This window comes from Rhinopithecus bieti, unplaced genomic scaffold, assembly GCF_001698545.2.
Source record: "Rhinopithecus bieti isolate Rb0 unplaced genomic scaffold, ASM169854v2 scaffold_3947, whole genome shotgun sequence".
NCBI classification, from domain to species: domain Eukaryota; kingdom Metazoa; phylum Chordata; class Mammalia; order Primates; family Cercopithecidae; genus Rhinopithecus; species Rhinopithecus bieti.
In genome coordinates this window covers 508,585-513,963 of record NW_016804220.1, presented here as the reverse complement: position 1 = coordinate 513,963, position 5,379 = coordinate 508,585, and the positions used below count along the sequence as shown (strand labels likewise).

The window sequence follows — 5,379 nt, the reverse complement described above, 5'->3', positions numbered from 1 at the left end:
TTTTTTTTTTTTTAGATGGAGTCTCGCTCTTTCAACCAGGCTGGAGAGCAGTGACGCGATCTCGGCTCACTACACCCTCCACTTCCCAGATTCAAGTGATTCTCCTGTCTCAGTCTCCCGAGTAGCTGGGACTACAGCTGCACACCATCATGCCCAGCTAATTTTTGTATTTTTAGTTGGGACAGGGTTTCACCATATTGGTCAGGCTGGTCTTGAACTTCTGACCTCAGGTGATCCATTTGCCTCGGCCTCCCAAAGTGCTGGGACTACAGGTGTGAGCCACCACTCCCGGCCAAAGGGAGCATTTAACCTAGCTCCCACTAAAGAGGAATCTCCCATGCCAGAGACAGATAGGAACTTCAGTTCCAGCTACCTCTACCACTAGTTAATTAAAGTGCCCTGGGGTCCTGAATAAATTTGAAAGGCAGTCAGGCCACAAGGTCTGCAGTCCTTGGGCAAATCCAGGTACTGAGCTTGCTCAGAGCCAGTAGAATGGGAATGCACGTGACCCAGCGAGACACCAGTTTTGGTGGCCAAGAAGTGCTTGTATCACACCTCCCCCAACTCCAGGCAGTGCAGCTCAAAGAGAGACTCCTTCCACTTGTGGGAAAGAGAAGGAAGATTAGAAGAGAACTGTGTCTTACAACTTGAGTAGCAGCTCAGCCACAGGAAAACACACCACTAAACTGATTCCTGAAACCCCCAATTCCAGGCCCTACTTCCTGGACATTTCTAGACCCACTTTGGGACAAAAGGGAACTTGCTTCACTGAAGAGATGGACCCAGCTCGGCAGGATTCACCACCTGCTGACTAAAGAGCCCTTGGGCCTTAAACATCAGTAGTAGCAAGGCAGTAGTTGCCATGGGCCTTCGACAGGACCCAGTAATTTGCTGGCTTCATATGTGACCCAGTACAGTTCCAGCTGTGGTGGCCACAGAAGTGACTATGTCACCCTTCCCTCAACTCCAAGCAATCTAGCATAGGGAGACTCCTTCTGTTTGGGAGAAAGTGAGAAAAGAGTTTGAGAGATTCTGCCTAATAATCCAGGGAATTCTCCCAGATATTATCCAAGACCACTGAGGCAGTATGAGTCTGCAAGAGTCACAGTGTTACTGGGCTTAGGGTACTCCCTAGTAAATTCCCTTTGAATACTTAGAAAACCTTCTCAAGAAGAACAGGCACAATTGAGCCCAGACTGCAAAGACTACAATAAATATCTAACTCTTCAATGCCCAGACATAGATGAACATTGACAAGCATCAAGACCATCCCAGAAAACATGACCTCACCAAATGAACCAAATAAGCCACTAATGACCAATCCCAATCATATATCTCAGGACAGAGATATGTAACCTTTCAGAGAACTCAAAATAGCTGTTTTAAAAGAGCTCAATGAAATTCAAGACAACACAGAGAAGAAATTCACAATTCTATTAGCATTATTATATGCCAAGAGTGAACAATCTGAAAAAGAAATAAAAACTAATCCAATTTACGATAGCTATAAAATATCTAGAAATAAACATAGCCAAAGAAATGAAAAATCTCTACAATGAAAACTATAAAATAATGATGCAAGAAATTGAAAAGGACATAAAACAATGGAAACATAGTTCATGTTCATAGATTGGAAGAATCAATAATAATGTTAAAATGTTCATACTACCCAAAGAAATCTACAGATTCAATGCAATCCCTATCAAAACACCAATGACATTCTTCATAGAAAAAGAAAAAACAATTCTAAGATGTATATGAAGCAAAAAAAATACTTAAAGCAATTCTGGGCAAAAATAACAACACTGGAGGAATCACACTACCTGACTTCAAAATATACTACAAAGCTATAATAAGTGAAACTGCATGGAATCCATGTAAAAACAGACACACAGACCAATGGAACAGAATACAGAACCTAGAAATAAATCCACACAGCCACAGAGAACTCATTTTCTTTTTTTTTTTTTTTTAGGCGGAGTCTCGCTGTCTCCCAGGCTGGAGTCCAGTGACCAGATCTCGGCTCACTGCAAGCTCCGCCTCCCGGGTTTACGCCATTCTCCTGCCTCAGCCTCCCGAGTAGCTGGGACTACAGGCGCCCGCCACCACGCCCGGCTAGTTTTTTTTGTATTTTTTAGTAGAGACGGGGTTTCACCGTGTTAGCCAGGATGGTCTCGATCTCCTGACCTCGTGATCCGCCCGTCTCGGCCTCCCAAAGTGCTGGGATTACAGGCTTGAGCCACCGCGCCCGGCTGAGAACTCATTTTCAACCAAGGTGCCAAGCACATACATTGAGGAAAGGATAAGTGCTTCAATAAATGGTGTTAGGAAAACTGGATATCCATTTTNAGTGCAATGGCGTGATCTCGGCTCACTGCAACCTCCGCCTCCTGGGTTCAAGTGATTTCCTGCTTCAGCCTCTCAACTAGCTGGGATTACAGGAGCGCGCCACTAAAGCCTGCAAATTTTGTTATTTTTTAGTAGAGATGGGGTTTCGCCATGTTGGTCGGGCTAGTTTTGAACTCCTGACCTCAGATGATCCACTCGCCTCGGCCTGCCAAAGTGCTGGGATTACAGACTCGAGCCACTGTGTCTGGCCAGTACTATGCTTACTATCTGTGTGATGAAATAATCTGTACACCAAACCCCATGACGTGCAATTTACCTACATGACAAATTTGCACACATACCCCTGAACCTAGAATAAAATTTTTTAAAAAAAGAATTCTCTCTTCTCCATATGCTTGCCAGTACAGGTGACGGTTTGTCTTTTGATAATAGTCATTCTAACAGACATGAGATGACACTTTATCACATGTTTAATTCACGTTTTCCTGATGATTAGAGATGCTTTTTTTTTTTTTCATGTTTCTTTTGGCCATTTGTATTTCTTCTTTTGAGAAGAGCCTGTTCAGGTCCTTTGCCCATTTTCCCTTGTGTTATTTGTTTTCTTGCTATTGAGTTGTTAGAGTAATAGCAAAATATTATATATTTAGGACATTAGCCGCTTGTCAGATGTATAAGTTGAAAATATTTTTTCCAATCTCCAGGTTGTATCTTCCTGCTATTAATTGTTTCTTTTGGTTTTGTTGCTGGTGTTTTGAAGTTTTTTGTTTTTTGAGGCGGAGTCTTACTCTGTCACCCAGGCTAGAGTTCAATGGCGCGATCTTGGCTCACTGCAACCTCCACCTCCCGGGTTCAAGCGATTCTCCTGCCTCAGCCTCCCTCCCAAGTAGCTGGGATTACTGGCACCCACCACCATGCCCAGCTAATTTTGTATTTTAGTATAGACGGGGTTTCACCATGTTGGTCAGGCTGGTCTGAAACTCCTGACCTAAGGTGGTTCACCTGTTTCAGCCTCCCAAAGTGCTGGGATTACAGGTGTGAGTCACTGTACCTGAGCAGCTTTTGTTGTAAATCCGCTCTCCTGTGGCAGAAGTGCACAGGCCAGGGATCATGAAGACCCTCGAGTCAAACCTGGGTATCAGGCTTGGAGTTGGTTTTACTATGGACACATTCAATCAGCCTAAAGCTGTGGTAACAGTGATGGCACAGCTTGACCTTTCCCTTCTGCCTTTTCCTTGTACAGACTGAGTTCTCTTCTTGGATGGAAGACACCTTTTGACTCTTGCAGTTTGAAGATTCTTATGTTTATTTTCTTCTTCTTCCTCTTCCACTATCATTTCTTCTACTTGTATCACCTTTTATGTTTCAGCAGATTTCAGGGGTGTTTGAATAGCTTCTGCAGTTAGTTTGTTTATTTCAGTGATATCCAGGTCAGATATTGCTGCCTCTTCCAAGCCCTGTTTGTTTCTTCCAAGGGAGAAGTAGTCGAGCCATTCATCTTTGCACAGTGCCTTGGGGAACCGCAGGATCTGGATGTTGTATAGTTTATCCACCTCCTTGAAGAGGTTCTGCCTTTCTGACTCAATTGACTTGATTCGTATTTCCACTTCACGGTCGAAGTCTTTAAGAAAGGAGGCGAGCTTCCACCTCCCTAAGGAGTTGGTCTTGGCCACCCAACTACTGCCCTTCCTAGGAGCCATGGTGTTTGGTGGAGGCTGCAGGGAGTGACAGAGATGAGGCAGGAAGGCAAACTCTCCTCCAATTTTAAATCCAGTTTTACAGTTCTTTGTTTTTTTTCCTTTTCTTTTTTTTTTTTCGAGACGGATTCTTGCTCTGTTGCCCAGGCTGGAGTGTAGTGGTGTGATCTCGGCTCACTGCAACCTCCGCCTCCCAGCTTCAAGTGATTCTCCTGCCTCAGCCTCCCAGGTAGCTGGGACTACAGGCACGCACCACCACGCCTGGCTAATTTTCTTTTTTTTTTTTTTTTTTTTGAGATGGAGTCTGGCTCTGTCGCCCAGGCTGGAGTGCGGTGGCCAGATCTCAGCTCACTGCAAGCTCCGCCTCCCAGGTTCACGCCATTCTCCTGCCTCCGCCTCCCAAGGCATAAGCCACCACGCCTGGCCAAGTTTTACAGTTCTTAGTGTGCAGATATTTTACTTCCTTGGTTAGATTTATTCCTAAGCATTTTATTTTTCAGCTTTATTCACAATAGCCAAGATATGGCAGCAATTTAATCTAAATGCCCACCAACAAGGTATACAATAAAATACTAAAGATTTTTAAAATATTTTTAAAAATACTCAGGATTTTAAAAAGAATGAAATCCTGTCATGTGTAAAACATGAATGAAACCATAGGACATTATGCTAAGAGAAATAAACCAGGCACAGAAGGACAAATACTGCGTAGTCTCACTTACGTGTGGTAACTAAAAATATCAATCTCACAGAGATAGAGAGTAGACAGGTGGTGAGTGGAGGAAAGTTGGGAGGCTGAGGGATGGGGAAATGAAAAATATTGATTAAATGGTACAAAGTTGTAGTTAGACTGGAGGAATAAGCTTCAGTGATCTATGGCACTGCATGGTGACTACAGTTAATAATAAGATACTGTATATTTCAAAATTGCTAAAATGGGGAGTGGGGTGGAGCAAGGTAGCTGAATAGAACCCCTCATCAATCATCCCCCTACATAAACAACAAATTGAACAATTATCCATGCAAGAAAGCACCTTCATAAGAATGAAAAATCAGGTGAGCAATCACAGTATCTGCTTTTAACATTATATCAAGAAAAGAGGCACTGAAGATTGTAGTAAAGAGAGTCTTGCATAGCCTATACCATCTGACATTCATCCCCCAGCAGCACCACACTGAACAGAGAGAGAATCTGTGTGCTTTGGGGAGGGAGAGTGAAGTGATTATGGGACTTTGCATTGGAACTCAGTGACTGCCCTGTCACAGTGGAACACAACACAGGGCAGAATTCTGCTAGTGCCCACAAAGGCAGCATTTTTTTTTTTTTTTTTTTTTT

At 43.4% G+C, this 5,379-nt stretch overlaps 1 protein-coding gene and 1 pseudogene across 1 annotated transcript in view; both read right to left on the bottom strand.

Annotated features, from left to right (window-relative positions):
- LOC108526493 (borealin pseudogene) overlaps positions 1-4,046 on the bottom strand; it is a 9,224-nt pseudogene extending 5,178 nt beyond the window's left edge.
- The window catches only part of SEPTIN14 (septin 14), an 89,106-nt gene that overhangs the window by 34,846 nt on the left and 48,881 nt on the right, over positions 1-5,379 (bottom strand). The window lies entirely within an intron of this gene.